Source organism: Aethalodelphis obliquidens, unplaced genomic scaffold, assembly GCF_003676395.1.
Source record: "Aethalodelphis obliquidens isolate GAN/ISIS:26980383/991018 unplaced genomic scaffold, ASM367639v1 scaffold43, whole genome shotgun sequence".
Classification (NCBI taxonomy): domain Eukaryota; kingdom Metazoa; phylum Chordata; class Mammalia; order Artiodactyla; family Delphinidae; genus Aethalodelphis; species Aethalodelphis obliquidens.
In genome coordinates, this window is record NW_020837987.1 from 13,181,232 (window position 1) to 13,192,523 (window position 11,292).

Sequence of the window (11,292 nt, forward strand, 5' to 3'; positions counted from 1 at the left end):
CAGGTGTAAACAAGAGTCTCTCCCTGCCCCACGGAGTTCCCCATTCATAGAGGAGGGTGTGTCTTGTGCAAGCAATTCAAAGGCAGCTCAATAAGGAGGTCCAGGGAGGGCTTGGAGGATGGCCACGATATTCTGGCGGAGGATGGAAAGTAATAGTGGCTGGATGGGGGAGTCACAGTCACAGGTCAAGACTTCAAGAGACCCCCGTCCTGGTGTCTTCTGAGAGTTCTCTAGGAGTTGGACAGAGGGAGGAGTTGAATCTTTTGGGAGATTCGAGGTTCCTTTCCCTGGGCCAGCCTCCTGAACTTTGGTTCTTCAGATGTCCATTGGGGCTTCCTAAAGCCAGGAAGAGTGACAAGGGAATTGGGGACAGAGCAAGAGGCAAGGGGCCTCCCTCACTCTGTGTCAGGCCCACTGTCCACCCCTTTCCCACTCACTGGAACTCCAGGTCTCCCTTCGCTGGCCACCTGTGGAGTAAAAATGATTAAAATGTTGAATCCCGCTTAAAGTCTGGGTGATTTTTTTTTTGTTTCCATGTAGGTGCAGACCTGAGGAAGTAAAAACAAGGATTGCTCTGTCCCCACCCTCTCTCCCCCACCTTCTTTCTCTGGGGGCATGGGTGCGTCCATGTGCTTTCTCTGTCTGGTCACCGTCTTTTCCGTGATATCTCCCTAAAGCCAATTAGGCAGGGACATGGGCCCCAGACGGCCAGCTTCCACCTGCTGTTACCTCATTGGGCCCCTCCCTCGCTGCAAGGGAGTGATGACCATGCTTCTTGCCTCAGTGGTCCATGTGAGGTTTATTTATTTATTTATTTATAGCTGCGTTGGGTCTTGTTGCTGCATGCGGGCTTTCTCTAGTTGCGGCGAGCGGGGGCTACTCTTTGTTGCGGTGCACAGGCTTCTCATTGAGGTAGCTTCTCTTGTCTCGGAGCACAGGCTCTAGGCACACGGACTTTAGTAGTTGCGGCATGCGGGCTCTGTAGTTGCGGCTCGTGGGCTTAGTTGTTCCGTGGCATGTGGGATCTTCCCGGACCAGGGATCAAACCCATGTGCCCTGCATTGGCAGGCAGATTCTTAACCACTGCGCCACCAGGGAAGTCCCGATCCATGTGAGGTTTAAGCCCTCCTCATCAGCCTCTAGACCTCTGCAGCTTCATCTCACACCTCCTCCTTTCCCCTTCCATCCTTGCCACTTTCCATCCCTTCTCCCTGGTCACTTTCGATTTCCCACCATTTCTCTTCCATCTCTCTTCTTTTCTCTTTCCTTTTTTTCTTTTTCCCTCCTTACTATTGAGTCTCAGACTCCCAGGTCCCCATTTCTTTTAGATGATTTTTGTCTTTTTCTTTCTTTCCCCTTATTCTCTTTTCCTTAGTCTTTGCCTTTCTGTTTCTCCAACTCCAAGTCATCAAGCTCTTCTTCTGTCCCTGTCAATCGTTGTGCTCTGGGTTAAAATGTGTGCGTGTGTGTGTGTGTGTGTGTGTGTGTGTGTGTATCAAACACTGAATTGGTGAGGTCAGACAAACTTGCTCTCTGAGCCTGGCTCAGCCACTTCTGGTCCTATGACCTTGGGCAATTTGCTTCTCCCAACCTCAGTTTCCTCATCTGTAACATGAGGCATTGAGAGGACCTACCTCAAGAGAATTTAATGACATCATTATGTTAAGTACTTGGTCCTGAAGCCTGGTCCATGCTAAGAGCCCAGTAAGTGCTTCTTTATTTTTATGGTAAAATACACATCACGTGTAATTGATCATTATTAAATTTTAAAGTGTGCAACTCAGTGGTATTAAATACATGCACAGAAGAAACAAGGCATGCAAAGCTGTATATCATGTGAGTCCATTTATACGAAAAGTCCAGGATAGGCAAATCCGTAGAGATGGAAAGCAGATTAGAGTTTGCCAGGGGCTGAGGGAGGGGGGGAAACTGGGGAGTGACTGCTTAATGGGTGAAGGGGTTTCTCTTTGGGGTGACGAAAAAGTTCTGGAATTAGATAATGACCCAGCAATTCCACTCCTAAGTATATACCCCAAAGAATTGAAAACAGGTGCTCAAACAAAAACATGTGCACTCGTGTTCGTAGCAGCACTGTTCACAATACCCCAAAGGATGGAAACAACCCAAATGCCTACCTTGAAGACATTACGCTAAATGTTTATCTTACCCTAAAATGTTTCCTGAAATTCTACTTGCGCCAGGCATAGCGACTTTATTCACAATGGCCTCAAACTGGAAACAATCCAAAGGTCCATTAACAGGTGAATGGCTAAAAAAACTGGTGCAACCAGACAATGGGATACTCCTCAGTGGAAGAAACCAGGCTCAAAGCAGAGTCCATACGATATGATTCCACTTACATGAAATTCTAGAAAAGATAAAACCATAGTGGCCGAAAGTGAATAGTGATTGGCAGGATCTGGGGAATCAGTGGATTAGATTCACCGCAAAGGGACAAAAGGGGCCCTTTTTGAGATACTAGAAATATTCTATATCTTGACTAGGGTGGTATTTCCACCCCTGTATGTGATTGCCCAAACTCATCAAGTTGTATGGTTAAAATAGGTGGAATTTATAGTACGTAAATTATAACTCAATACATTGGAAGGGAAAGAAAAGAAAAAATTTACTGAGCAGGTAATATTTTCCAGGACTGGAGAAAGCCAGTCCTAACTCTTTCAATTCTCAAAACAATCCACCAGAAAGTTGCTATTATCATCAGATCGATGCTGCGATTATTCTCACTTCACAGATGAGCAAACTGAGGCAAAGGGAGGTCAGGTGACCTGCCCAAGGTCCCACAACTAAGAGGAGGTAGAACTAGGATTATAGTCCTTGTGTTAGGATGCAGACCTTCAGGACGCTCCTGGCATTTCCCCCTTCCGCCCCATTTTTGATCCTGTCTGTCACTCTCGCTTCTTTCTTGCCTGTCTCTTTCTTCTTTGGTCTCAAGCTCAAGGGTATTTCTCTCTTCTTTTTTCCTCTCTTCATCTCTCTCCTTACCCCCATACGTCTCTGACCTCCCTCATGTTCCTCCTGATCTCTGAGCCCCTCCCTGGATGTTTCCTCTGTCCCTGAACAGGACTAATTTAGCAAATGCTCCAATCCTCTTATGATGGTCCAGCCTCAGCAGAATGGCAGGAGAATTAGCGGGGATTAGACACAGACGCATGACCCATGGGGGAAAGGTACTTTGTGGAGACAACTGAATTTTAACTAAGTGATGTCCTCCTCCACCCTTATCCCCTCCATGTGAAATCATGCCTGGGACATGCAATAATAATAAAATCACAGCTAAACTCTTGATGGAGCTCTTTACTATGTGCCAGCCGCTTCTCCCGTATTTCTCCCTTATTAAATGTCATTACAACCTCAATGAAGTAGGGGCCACCCCCCACCTCCCGTATTTTCTGGATCAGGAGGGGTTAAGTCACTTTCCCAAGATGATCGGGATCCTGTTCCAGCCATCCTGGTGCTTTTCAAGTTAAAGATGAAGAAACAGAGACTGCAAGATGAGAATGGAATGGCCCTGGGACCACACGGGCTGCAAATGCACCCCCTGTTTGGTGACTTCAGAGATGATGCTTTCAGCCCCTCAAAATATGGAGAACATGAAAAAGAGGGAAAGAAGTCAAGAGGGTGCAGAAACAGAGCAGAAAATACGTTCTGAGAAAGAGGAACAGAAAGCAGAGCAGAGGAGACTCGTTAGGGAAAGAAATGACAAGACAGATGTCAGGAGGGGGAGTTCGTGCAAGGTATTATTTCTTCTTTAACTATGTGATAGAATTCAACAGTGAAGCATATGAGGCTGGAGGAGTTTTTTTTTTTTTTTTAGGAAGGGTAATTATGTATTTCATTTATTTAACATACATGTAATTGTTCATATTTTAAAATTTCTTTCTGTGTCAGTTTCAGAAAGTTGTATTTCTCCAGGAGTTTGTACATTTCCTCTAAGTTGCCAAGTTTATTGGCATACAGTTGTTCATAATATCCTAATTTCCATTTGATTTATCTATTATTACTATTAAGTGATATGTCGGATATCAGATAAGAAGAAAGATTAAAATCAACCATCTTTAACATCATCTCAATAAGTTAGAAATGAGGGAATAAAGCTGAGAGCAGAAATTAATAAAATTAAAAATGTACAACAGAAAAAACAACAAAGACATAAGTTTTGTTAGAGACTCATAAAATCAATAGCTCCTGAAGCGGCTGGGCCCGTGGGCCATGGCCGCTGGGCCTGCGTGTCCGGAGCCTGTGTTCTGCAACGGGAGAGGCCATGGCAGTGAGAGGCCCGCGTACCACAAAAAATAAATAAATAAAAAATCAATAGCACCTGAAAAGACTAAGAGAAAAAGAAAGAAATTACCAATATAAAGAAGGGAAGGGGACATTACTAAAGATCCTACACTAAAGACGTTAATGATCATAAGAGGATATTGTGAACAATTTTATGGCAAGAAGTTTGAAAATTTAGATGACAAGATCCTAGGAGAACACAGCTTGCCAAGGCAAGAACACACAAAAATAGAAAATCTGAATAGTGCTATTAAAGAAGAGTAATCCGTAATTTAAGTTTTTCACGCAAAGAACACTTCATGCCCATTTGTCTTCACAACAAATTCCACAAAACAATTGAGAAAGAAATTACATTGATTTTATGCAAACTTCCAGAGAATTGAAAGAGAAGGAACATTTTTCATTTTATGAGGTCTGCATAACCTTGATATCAAAAACATGGCAAGAACATTAAAATAAAGGAAAATTATAGGTCATGAGCTTAGATATAGAAACCTTAGACAAAACATTACTAAGTGGAATACAGCATATATTACAGAGGAGGGATAATACCTGACCAAGCTGAGTTTATTCCAGGAATGCAAGGATGGCTTAATATTAAAAAACCAAGGAAGGTAATTTGACACATTAACATAATAAGGAGAAGATAATATCATTTCAGTATATGCAGGGGAAGCATTTGATAAAACTCAAAATCCATTTTTAAGCCATTTTAAAAATTATTTATTTATTTATTTGGCTGTTCCGAGTCCTAGTTGCAGCACATGGGCTCTCCGTTGCTGCATACAGGAGCTGTGTTGCAGCATACGGATCTTTAGTTGCGGCATGTGGGATCTACAGTTGCAGCATGGGAACTCTTAGTTGCGGCATGTGGGATCTACAGTTGCAGCATGGGAACTCTTAGTTGTGGCATGTGGGATCTAGTTCCCTGACCAGGGATCGAACCCGGGCCCCCTGCATTGGAAGCGTGGAGTCTTAGTCTCTGGACCACCAGGGAAGTCCCTCAAAATCCATTTTTGACTAAAAAGAACAAACTCTTAGAAAAGAGGAACAGAAGCAAATCCCTTAATTTAATAAAGGGTATCTGCAAAAAATCTCATAGAAAACATTATGTTTCATGTTTTTTTTGTTTTGTTTGTTTTTTTTTTTTGCGATTCGCGGGCCTCTCACTGTTGTGGCCTCTCCCATTGCAGAGGCTCCGGACGCACAGGCTCAGTGGCTGTGGCTCACGGGCCCAGCCACTCCGGGGCATGTGGGATCTTCCCGGATCGGGGCACGAACCCATGTGCCCTGCATCGGCAGGCGGACTGTCAACCACTGCGCCACCAGGGAAGTCCAATACTGGTGCTTTCTTGATGGTCTTTGGCCGACTGTATTGGCAGCAATCACCAAGTCTGTCTCAAAAACCAACCTAAACTCCCAAAACATGAGAAAGCCAGATTCCCCAACCCCTCAGCTACCAATTCGAGGCATGGACCCTCTTCTCAATCTTTGCTCATCTAGGGACTTCCCTGGTGGTCCAGTGGTAAAGAATCCGCCTTCCAATGCAGGGGACACAGGTTCGATCCCTGGTTGGGGAACTAAGATCTCACATGCCACGGGGCAACTAAGCCCACTCACCACAACTACTGAGCTCGCATGCCTCAACTAGAGAGCCTGCGTGCCACAACTACAGAACCCACATGTCCTGGAGCCTGCGTGCCACAGCTAGAGAAGAGAAAACCTGCACGCCACTACTAGGGAGAAGCCCGCATGCCACAAAGAAGAGCCCAGTGACCACAACTAAGACCTGATGCAGCCAAAAAAAAAAAAAAAACTTTGCCCAGCTAAACATCACGATGTTCCATTTAATTTCCTTTAAAAAGTAGGGAGGGCTTTATCTATCTTGGTGCAAGGTGGAGGGAAGGAAAATCTCCCATGAGAATTCATAACCACGAGCCGGTATTCATAACATTTGTGCCCTAAATTTACACTTCCTATGTGGGGAAAAAAATCTAGAGCTAAGAATTGAGTTTAAAGTGGTCCCGGTGTGTAATCCCCAAGACAAATGGCAGAAGCAAATTTAAATCCTTTTAACCCAAAACTTTGTTGCATGTTCGAATTTCTAAAGTTTAATGGGGAAAAAAAAAAAAAAAAAGGCAGCAAGTGTGTATAAATTCCAAAATGGTAGTGTGGGAAAAATGGGTTGAAAAAAAAAAACTAAGGGAAAAAACCACACACACACACACAAAGTAGGGAGACTGTGGGGGGATAGTGGGGAGGGCAAGGGAAAGATTGGGAGTCTGGGATTAGCAGATGCAAACTATTATATATAGAATGGATAAACAACAAGGTCCGACTGTATAGCACAGGGAACTGTATTCAGTATCCTGTGATAAACCATAATGGAAAAGAATATGAAAAACAACGTCTATATATGTATAACTGAATCATTGTGCTGTACAGCAGAAATTAACACAACATTGTAAATCAACTATACTTCAATAAAATAAAATTAAAAAGTAGGGAGAAGGTGGCCTCGAGTCACATCTTACAGATCAAGGACATTACTAGATTCTCCCCTGTCGACAGCAGCACCATCGACTGTCTTGGTGACCAGTGTGTTCCCAGCTGCCCAAGCAGCAGAAAAGGTGTCCACTTATGGCAGAATGTTGCCAGAAATGGAGCTAAGTATATGTCCACTTATGGTAGAATGTTCCCGTGGGCAGCAGTGCAGAGTGACATAAATCGAATAACAAGTTCTCTCTGCTTTGTTTCACGTTGTACTTGATCACTTATTTAATTGTCATCTCCCACTGATGATAATAAAAGTCCCCTGGGGATGAGCATATTAAGCTGTGTCCCCCCCTGACCCCAGGAGACCCTGGCACCACCCAGGAGTTCAGTCTGATGTTTAGTCCCAGGTCTATGCGGCCGGGAGAGGCAGAAAGCCGGGCTCCTGAGACCCAAGATCCTGAGTCACACAGGCAAACCAGACCCAGTTCATTCATTCCAAAAGGGAAAAGGGCAGGGCCCAGGCTGTCTTAACACACAGGGCTATTAGCAGCTCCCAGGAAAGGCCCAGCGAGTAGCTGCTGCTCAATACAAAAAGGATTAATCAATGATTGCATCTCCTGCAAAGGAGTGAGTCTGAGGGTGGGGCAAGACAGGGTGGGTTCCAGGACCCTTAGGGTGTGCCCAGGTGGGCACAGCATAAAGCTGGGATGTGAGCCCCAGGCCCTGTGAGCAGAGCCTCAGATGCAGACAGCAGAGCAGCACTGAGGAGGAAGCAGAACCCAAGTCTCTCATGGGTGAGTCTGGGCCACCAGGAGGGCTCTGGGCCGGCGGTGGGGTTGTGCAAGGGGTGTCCTAGGGCCAAGGCTGGGAGGCCTCCTGGGCATCCAGAGAAGGGCCCAGCTGTCTGAGAGAGCTTCTTGCGCTGTGCTGTGGGGAGTGCTTAGCGGAGTCTGGGGAATGGAATTACATTACTGGGGTGAGATGAGCAGAGAGCCTGGCACGCAGTGGTCCCCTGTAAACGTCAGGGTGGCTCCAGCCCTTGGATGGGAGAGGGGGAGCGCTAAGGAGCCTGTCCTGCGTGCCTTCCCAGGCTGGGGGACCTGGAGTACTCCAGGAGCTGTGATCAGGCCCATTTCAAAGCTGTGTTCACTGAGGCCCAGAGAGGTACAGGGGCTGGGGCTGAAGTACGGAAAGCTTCAGTCTGACCAAGAACATCTGGTCCCGTTGCCGCAGGCTTCTCCACGCACTGCCTGCCGCCCTCAGGCCTGAGCCCCCCGGCTGCTCCCAAGGGCCTGGCGCAGGTAGGCAGAGGGTGCCAGGCGGGCTGGGGGCTGTTGCTGGGGCTCATGTGACCCTGCTTCCCCCTTGGCCAGGCCCCACACGGAGCTCAGGACCCCCAAAGAGGAAGCGGCAGGAGCGCACGGTGTACACCAAAGAGCAACTGGACGTGCTCAAGGAATACTTCCAGAAGAATGAGTACCCCGGCTACCAGGACCGCCTGCGCCTGGCGACCAGGCTCAGCCTAGAGGAGCACAAACTGCAGGTCTGACGCGCCCCCCACCAGGCCCCGCCCCCCGCCAGACGCGCTCCCACCTCGCCGCCTAGCAAGTGCCCTGCCCCTGGGCCACCTTTCCGCCCTCTTCGCTCTGCAGGAGGGGATCAGCAAGGCCAAAGCGGTCCGGTGCTGCCCTGGGTCACGCAGCAAGCAAGGGGTCTCCCGGGTGCGGACCCAGGGCTGGACCCCGAGTCCGCCTCAACCCTGTGCCATACAAGCCCTCCAAGCGCATCCGGCCGGGACTGACGCCCCCCGTGGTCTCCCCGTGCCCAGACCTCAGGGCCTCTGAACCCGCGAACCTCTCGGGCAGACCCCTTCCTGGCCCCCAGGCCCTCCTGCCCTCTGCACCCCTCCCCGGCGGCCTCCTGAACACCAGGGGCAACAAATTGGATCTGGCAGGGGGAGGGGGAGGGATGGCCGGTTTCTCACCGGGACGGGGCGACTTCACACCCGGGGCAGAGGAGAATGCGCGCAGCCTCTCGCCTCTTACACCTCGTCCCGGTCCCCTATTTACCCAGGTGTGGTTCAAGAACCGCCGGGCCCAACGCTCGCGGCTGGAGCGACTGGCCAAGGGCCGAAGCCAGAGGGCCCGCGATGCTCACACGGACCGCGGGATCCCCTGCGCCCCCGGGCCCGCGCCTGCCCCTGTCATTGCCACTGCCGCCGCAGTTGCCGGCCCCGCGTTCCCAGACGGCCCGGGATTCCGCAGGCCCCCTCTGCCCAGCAGCGCGGGGATGCTCCCAGCGCCAGAGCCCAGCATCTCCAGCCACGGCCGGGCCATGTGGGCCCCGGCACAAGGCACCCAGGCGCCCGTCCAGGCTGCTTCAGCCCCGGCCCCGGCCCCAGTCTGGCCTCTGGACCCCTACGCCCCCAACTTTGGCCCAGATCCTTTTCCAATTCCAGTGATATTCTCACGCCAAGACCCTTCCTTGCCGACGTCTGGGTACCAAACAGAAGATAGCTTTGTGGATGAGAACGACGTAGGCCCCGGCCGGTTACTGAATTTATAGGGTCATCTTTCTCCGCAAAGTCCTGCAGACCCCGCGAGGCCAGAGTGAACTAGCGCGTTATGGGCGCGGATGCGGGAAGCGGTGGCCGCTTGTCTTCACAGCTCATTACTCTCAGCCACTTGTCCGCACCTCCCTCGATCCAGCCTGGGGAGGGGGCATTTTTGCGTCACTGTGAGGCCATCACGGGTCGCGCAGCTCTGAATGTCGCCCCCCCCGTTAGTATTTGGGGGGCACGTGGGCATTTCTGTCAATGCCTCAGTCAGAGGTGGAATGACGTTCGCAGTGTACATTTCGCTTTCGTGGACGCTCCCAAGAACTTTCTATAGGACCTTCACCAGCCTCATAGTGAATTTAATTAAAATCGCGTTAAATCTTTACCTGCCCTTGATGTCTAGAAATTTTTGTTTTGGCTTGTACCTACCCTTGCTTGTAGTTTCAAATAAGTGTGAATTTGAAAGAGTGCATTAGGGCTTCCCTGGTGGCGCAGTGGTTGAGAGTTCGCCTGCCAGTGCAGGGGACGCGGGTTCGTGCCCCGGTCCGGGAAGATCCCACATGCCACGGAGCGGCTAGGCCCGTGAGCCATGGCCACTGAGCCTGCGCGTCCGGAGCCTGTGCTCTGCAACGGAAGAGGCCACAACAGTGAGAGGTCCGCGTACCGCAAAAAAAAAAGTGCATTAAATCCGTAAATGGTTTTGGAATTAATTGATATCTTTACAATACTGAGCTTTCCTATGTAGGTATATTACTTATTTATTCATCCATTTGGTGCTCTACAAAGACCCTCCATTAAGTGTTATTATTTAACCACAGTAGTCTTACGTATATCTCTCTGTAGGTTTATTTCTAGCACTTTGTTATTGCCTGACATTTTAGATGGTATTGAAATGTTTATTTTATAATTTTTATTTTATGATTATAATTTAATTTTACATTTTAAATTAGAAAATTTTAATTTTATATAGGATTTGACTGAAATATTTATTTTGTATCCAGGGACCTGGCTCAATTTTTTAAAAAATTCTAACAACTTATCTGGATGTTGTTTTGGCCTTGATAATTTGAAAATTCATAAAGTTCATGGTCATCTGGTAAACACTGTTTCCTACAGAGCCAGGGAGTGTTATCCCCTCCTTTGGTTTTACCAAACGCTGTAGGAATATCTCTCAGCTTTTCTCTCTGCCCCACTGTCTCTCCATCTCCCCATTTCGCTACCGCCCTCCTGTGGCCATCCTGGCCCCTGAGTGTCCCCACAGCCGGTCCTCTGACCCTGTCCTGGTCCCATTTATCAAATGCTCCAATCCTCTTAGGCCAGGCCGGCCTCAGCAGAGCAGAGAGAGAATTAGATCAGATTTGGGAGGGGAACACTCACGTGACAGGCTCTGGAGTGGAGTGCTGGGGAGAAGGGAGAGGCAGACTGCCAGGATATAATGAAAGCCCCTTGAGAATGTACACACACAAGACCACCGAAACCCCACCCACTCAAACCCTGACATTGTGGCCAAGGGCAGGGAGGATCTAATTTTCCATCTATTCCAGTAGAAGGAGCTGGGGTGGGGAAGTCCCTATGGGCATTCTGGGGACAGGGGAGGAGGGAGAGAAGATTCAGCTTCACCCTGGGCAGGTTGAGTCAATCACCAGTGGGCAATGATTTAATCAATTATGCTTATGTAATGAAGCCGCCATAAAAACCTAAAAGGATGGGAGGGTTCAGAGAGCTTCTATGTTGGTGAACAAAGACACAGCCAGAGGCTGCCTAGCCAGGTCCAAACTCTTGAGCACAGAAGCTCTTTTGTTTGGGTCCTATGTACCTCTCCATCCAGCTGTTGATTTTCTTTAATATCCTTTGTAATAAACTAGTAATCTAGTAAGTGAACTGGTTTCCTGAGTTCTATGAGCCACTAGCAAATTAATCAAACCCAAGCAGGGGGG